This window comes from Phyllostomus hastatus, unplaced genomic scaffold (assembly GCF_019186645.2).
Source record: "Phyllostomus hastatus isolate PE091 unplaced genomic scaffold, TTU_PhHast_1.1 phas_contig_150, whole genome shotgun sequence".
In the NCBI taxonomy this organism is placed as follows: domain Eukaryota; kingdom Metazoa; phylum Chordata; class Mammalia; order Chiroptera; family Phyllostomidae; genus Phyllostomus; species Phyllostomus hastatus.
Window position 1 is genome coordinate 12595529 of NW_025333611.1, and position 6000 is coordinate 12601528.

Genomic DNA, 6000 nt, shown 5'->3' on the forward strand with positions numbered 1-6000 from the left:
GACACCCTGGTTTGTCGTTATGCTCTGTATGACATTTGGCAAGTTAATGTGTCACAGTCACTATTTCTTCAGCCATAAAGTGGGACTATCAACACCCCTGACTGGGTTATTTTAAAGGAAAGGGAAACCCAGGTATCAGTTGTCTTCTCGTCCTGGGGATCCTTTGTCTCAATGGGCCGTCTCCATGCTCACCCAGCACCCTCTCAGATGCACGCCTCAGCGCCTGCTCAAGTTCCTCTGAAGAGCCCACTCACACAGGTGTCTTCACGATCACTGCCTATTTTATTAAAGTTTTTATACAGCGGAGAAGGAAGTTTATATTGCACAGATGCCTTTTTTTTTGGTGACTTTCCTTACTCGTGTTTGTTCTTTTAAAGACCCTCAGGTGAGCTGCCCTGGGTGGGAAGGGGGCAGGAGTGGCCCTTAGTCCACAGAGGGCGAGTCTGCCTGGCCCCTCTCATTTCTTTCCTGGGAAACTGGGGCTCCTTACCTTGCAATTGTGAGCAGAATGGGTTTCCACCCTCTAAACCCTTGGGACCGAGACCCTGAGGCTCTGAAACCCCAAGCAACTTATGACAGCAAGTTTCAAAAAATAGGCAAGTATTTCCAATGAGAAAGTGGTGTTCTTACTGTAAAGAGAATTTTAAAATCTCCCTGGGATCAGGCTGCTCGGATGATGTTCTGGTTCTGCAATTTATTTCCTAGCTCATGACATTGGGCAAGTTGTTTGCCCTTATTAAACTTCAATTTCCCTATTTGTAAAATGGAAATAAGGGAATTTACACTATCATTTTATGATTAAATGAAATAATTCCCCCAAAAGTGCTTAGCATAGGACCAGGCTTATAGCCCTCTAGGCATTAAGAAATCGTTATACAAAATGCCTAGTACCTAGCGGGCTTTCAACAAGGAGCAGTTGTTGCTATTTTGTAGGGTTCTGTATGAGTCAGATGATGTCAGGTTGTTATGTACATTAAAATCGTAGAGATTTAAAGCATTGTTGGGAAAATACAAATATTTTGAAAATATGTGGTCCAATAGGGAGCATTTCTGAACTCATCCAATTGGAACTGTCTGTGAAAAGAAATAGATGCGTTTTAGAAATGTAAGTTTTCCTGTGTCCAGCAACCTTTTAAATTTGGGGTGGGGGTGCATTATCTGCCCCGTGGCATCCCCAGACCAACGTGCCATCACTGTTTTTTCCTTACGAGGTAAGTCTGGGTTCATAGGGTGGACTTTCGGCAGAGCCAGAGACCTGACCAATAGGGTTCAGTTCCATGGGTCTCTATGAAACTTTAATTTCATAAGGCTTGTTGACATAAGAAACATTTAAACCTGTAGAGAATTTTTATGAGTTTGTTTTAGCCAAACTGATGACACTTGCTGGGAAGCAACATCTCTTTGGATTGAGAAAATGCCCCAGAGAATGGCAGTTTTGCAGTTTATTTTATACATTACAATCAAAAAAGGAGGCATGAGGAGGGTTGCATGAAATCCATGGGTGGTCAATTAGGGAGGCAAAAGAAAGTTCTCAGCGGGCAGACACAGCTGACAGCTTCTCCAGGCCTTGCTCCAGGGGCAGAAAGCCACCCAAAGGTGCATCCTTCTGATCAAGGCAGAGGCTGGAGATATACAGGTCCTGTTATTTTGGTGCTTCGTGGAGCAACTTGTGGGGTTGGCTGAGGTTTTGTTGCATCTGGACCCCAGTTGGATGCCTTCATCTGCCCAGTCCTTCTCCCAACTACCTCCCACGTGCACTGATCCCTGACAAATGTCCTGCAAGCCAAGCTTCATCTCAGTGTCTGCTTCTGGAGAACCCAGCCCATGACATATTATTGTGGACCAATATCCTTGACCCCTTAAGGTGGGGGGTGTCAAACTCATTTTCACTGGAGGCCACATAGCCTCGTGGTTGCCTTCAAAGGGCTGAATGTAATTTTAGGACTGTATAAATGTAAAGCTCCTTGCCCCTAGTTAAGGAGTAGTTACATTTAACAGTCCTAAAATTACATTCAGCCCTTTGAAGGCAACCTCGAGGCTGATGTGGTCCCCGGTGAAAATGAGTTTGACACCCCTGCCTTAAGGAATACCTAGGACCATGCTACACACTGTGTAGCTTATTAAGGAAGTGCATAGATTCTTGTCCACAAGGAACTCCAAGGGGAGGTCATACCCACACCCCCTTAAAATAGCTGAAGAAGAGTAACACCATTATTTATGTGGCAATAGGTGACTTTACATGATTACGTGACAAAATGAGAGGCAGGGAGAACGTTCATAGAAACTAACGGTCGTCCGGGTTGGTGTGGGGTGTTTTCAGAGAAGAGATAGGCTTGTGTGGGCTCTGACGTTTGGGAAGAATTAGGACGAGCATTCTACCATGCAGTTTTAAAAAGTTTCCCTTTTAGCCCTGGCCAGGTGGCTCAGCTGGTTGGAGCATCATCCCATATGCCAAAAAGGTTGCAGGTTCAATCCCCAGTCAGGACATATACCTAGGTTGCATGTTCAGTTCCTGGTCAGGGCATGTATGGGAAGCAACCAATCCATGTTTCTCTCTCCCATCGATATTTCTCCCTTTCTCTTTCCTTTCCTCTCTCTCTAAAATCAATGAACATATCCTTTTTTTTTAAAGGTTAGGACTTTTTAAAAATGGTTTCCCTTTTAGGTGGAAATAACCAAACCGGCCTTCTTAATCCATGATAATCAGACTATATCCAGCTACTGATCCCAAGAGTCCTTGCAGTTCTCCGGGAAGTTGCAAAGCCAGAGCCCGGAACTCATTGGAACTGCAGCAGGACCGGGGGCTGTGCCTGTCTTAATCCAGCTGACCGGGCAGCTTAAAGGGTCATCATGATGTGTTGAATGTGGAATTTGTTAGGCAGCCTTAAGGAGATTCTGGAAGGTATAGATAAGAAAGTTTGGCAAAAACAAAGTCTGAGCTCAGTTACCGCATGCTCTGAAATGGCCTCCCACACAGCTTCCTGCTCGGTTGTAAGTGTCAGACGGCAGGGACCATGTCAGACCAAGCCCTGCTTCCCCTTAACACACCCACACGAGGGCGGGAGGTTTAAAAGGCACTTGGGGAATGGGCCTGTGAATGAGCTGACCACGGGCAGAAGATAGCACTTTTCCATGCTGCCTTGCCCATTCATCCATTCAAGCATCCATTCAGCATCATTTATTGAAAGTGTATCTGCCAGAACCTACACTAAGCACTGCCCCCAGAGCTTACAAATGTCTAGTGGGTGCTGTAGACCACAAAGAATAATGTCAACATGCAAGGCAAAGTGGGGGACAGGATGTTCAACACAAGGTGGTAGGGAGGGTTTCTCAGATGAGGGGACAAATAAGTACAAGCCTTAGAACCAGAAGAAGTTGACCAGGTTGAAAGGCAAGAGGTAGGATGGGGAGGGGGTGGTCCTTTCAGTCCTGGGAGGAGACGGGGACAGGAGCGTGGCTCATTGGGACAACTGCAAGAAGGCCAGGGAGCTGGGGCAGACAGAGTAACTCAGGTGAAGGTGAAGAAGAGGAGGGGCCAGATCACACAGGAATAGAGTCAAGAATTTGAATTTTGACCCAAGAGCAAAAGGAAACTACTTACATTTTAAAAGTGATCTAATTACATTTAAAAGCACATTTATAGTGTCGCAGGTTCGATTCCCAGTCAAGGCACATGCCTGGGTTGCAGGCCATGACCCCCAGCAACCGCACATTGATGTTTCTCTCTCTCTCTCTCTCTTTCTCCCTCCTTTCCCTCTCTAAAAATAAATAAATAAAATATTTCAAATAAAAAGCACATTTCTTCTGCGTGGTGGCGGGGGTGGTAGGGAAAGGGGCATGGGGAGCTGCTCCCAGATGGCTTCGCCAAAGCGCTTGGAAGGCCAGGGATGATGGAGATTTTCTTTGTCTCTTTGCCTACTCTTTCCTTCTCTTTGTGGTGGCCTCCAGCACAGAGCTACGCTGCAGAGCTTGCCATAGTGTGTGCACATGCTGGTGAAGCTGATGATTCGCAAAGCTATGTTTTGGGGGATGCGTATCAGAAGCAATGGGGTATATCAAGCAGGAACATGGGTGTTGGTGCCAGAGATGGGACAGTTGAGTTTTGACTGATCGTCTTACCTTCCTTGATTTTGGGGCCTTGATTTTGTTCATCTTTAAAGACAATTAAGCTGCATCCTCCCTACTTTTCTTACATAAGAGAGGCGAGGAGACATGAGATAACAGACGACTTAGAGGCATAGTATTTTTGAAAAGATAGAACCATTTTCCTTGTAAAATATTAAATAACCAGGAAGACAAGTTGACTGCATCGGTGAGAAGTCAGAAAGGAGACGCAGTTTCACTGTTTTCAAGCACATGTGGTTATACTAAGTAGAGAAAAATTTATTTTTGACAGTATGCCACAGAATTTTTCATAAGGAGCAAACCGCAGTTCTTGGAGGAATGCCATGAGAAGCTCTCTTGGGGCGGCTGAGAGGCAGCGGGGAAGGCATGTCAGCCTTACCCAGAGCTGGTGACAGGGAGGGGAATTAGTTCGTAAGAGGGAAAACAAGAAAAGAGAGAGGGGAGGGGTGGGGAGGTGACAGAAAACTTTCCAGGACACAACGACACCTCTCTTAGCCACCTTGCAAATGTTCAGCTGGGTGACCTAACTGACACCATGGGAGTGGCTTTATTTTCCTGGAAATAAGAGAATGGGCTGGAGCCACAGTGGCTACAAGCGCTAGAGACAGAAGTCATCCGGAGGAAGCAAGCCCCAGGGAAATCCTAAAATTGTTGGTGCCGCTTCGGCCTTCCCAGAGCCACGGGAGAAGTTATTCAAATGCAGGTTGTTTGTCCTCCAAAAGGCAAGGAGGCCTGTACTCTGCCTCCCCTTGGTTGTAGGGGACAGCAAACAGATGTCATTACAGAGCACATTTAGATGGACAGGCTTCTTGGAATGAGCACATTTGGGAAAGCTATCGACTTACTTCAGACCAGTTTTCTTATGCAGACTGCACTACAGTCATCTCATGGGCATCACTATTTTCTCTGGCACATTTTTTCTTGCCAGAGCAGGGAAGGTTGCCTTCAGCCCAGTTCCTTCTCCAAATCGTGTAATTCCATGACACAGGACATTAGAAGTGTTGAAGGGCCCTGAGGACAGGAGGCGGCACAGCCTCATCCAGGGAGTGGCCCGCAGTGGACTGACTTGTGGGACTGAGGGGAAGAATGGGGACTTCACGCTCCTCACTGGGCAAGAGGGGCATTCAGGGCCGCAGATACGTCTAACATCACGTCTGCAGGTCTGGTTTTCAGTGTGGCATTTTCTTGATCTTGTAGAATGTTTGAGATCGTTGGCTCTAGCAACTAGCTTTGTGGGTTCAAATTCTTATTCTACTTCTTGCCATAGTGCAATGTCTGGTACATCTCAACTCCTCTGAACTTCAGTTTGCTCACCCATGAAATGGCCATGCCTACCTCGTAGAGTTATTGTGAAGGCGAAATGTACGTGACTCCTCAGCACAGTGACTGGCACTGCATGAACACTTAGTAAATGGAGTCTATTTTCACACACCATTTTTATCTTTAATAACTGGGCCTTTCATCACTGCTACCCAGAGCTGGATTTGGATGGAAAAAAAAATCTCTTACTAATGCAATTTCTCATTAAACCAGCCCCAAATTATGTATTTGACAACAGTTTTCATGCTGACCCTTATTTTTATTGGCTCTTCCTCATTGGAAGGGTGTCATGAGAACTCACCTGGTCTGTGGTCACAGTCCTCTGCTCAGGCAAAAGAAATGGTCCCATTCAGCTGAATTTGTTGGTGGCTGATGATGACATGTGCGCAGAATGACTTAGATGTGATCTTCCTCATTCTTAATTCAGATGATCTCATCCTTCGAGACAGAAGGATGGGGGGAGATGCTATGGCCTTGGAAAGCATTATAAGCCTCTGTTCAGTGGACTCACAGTTCAGGTAAAAGCGAGCAGGGAAATGGAAATTTCAGAGAGGT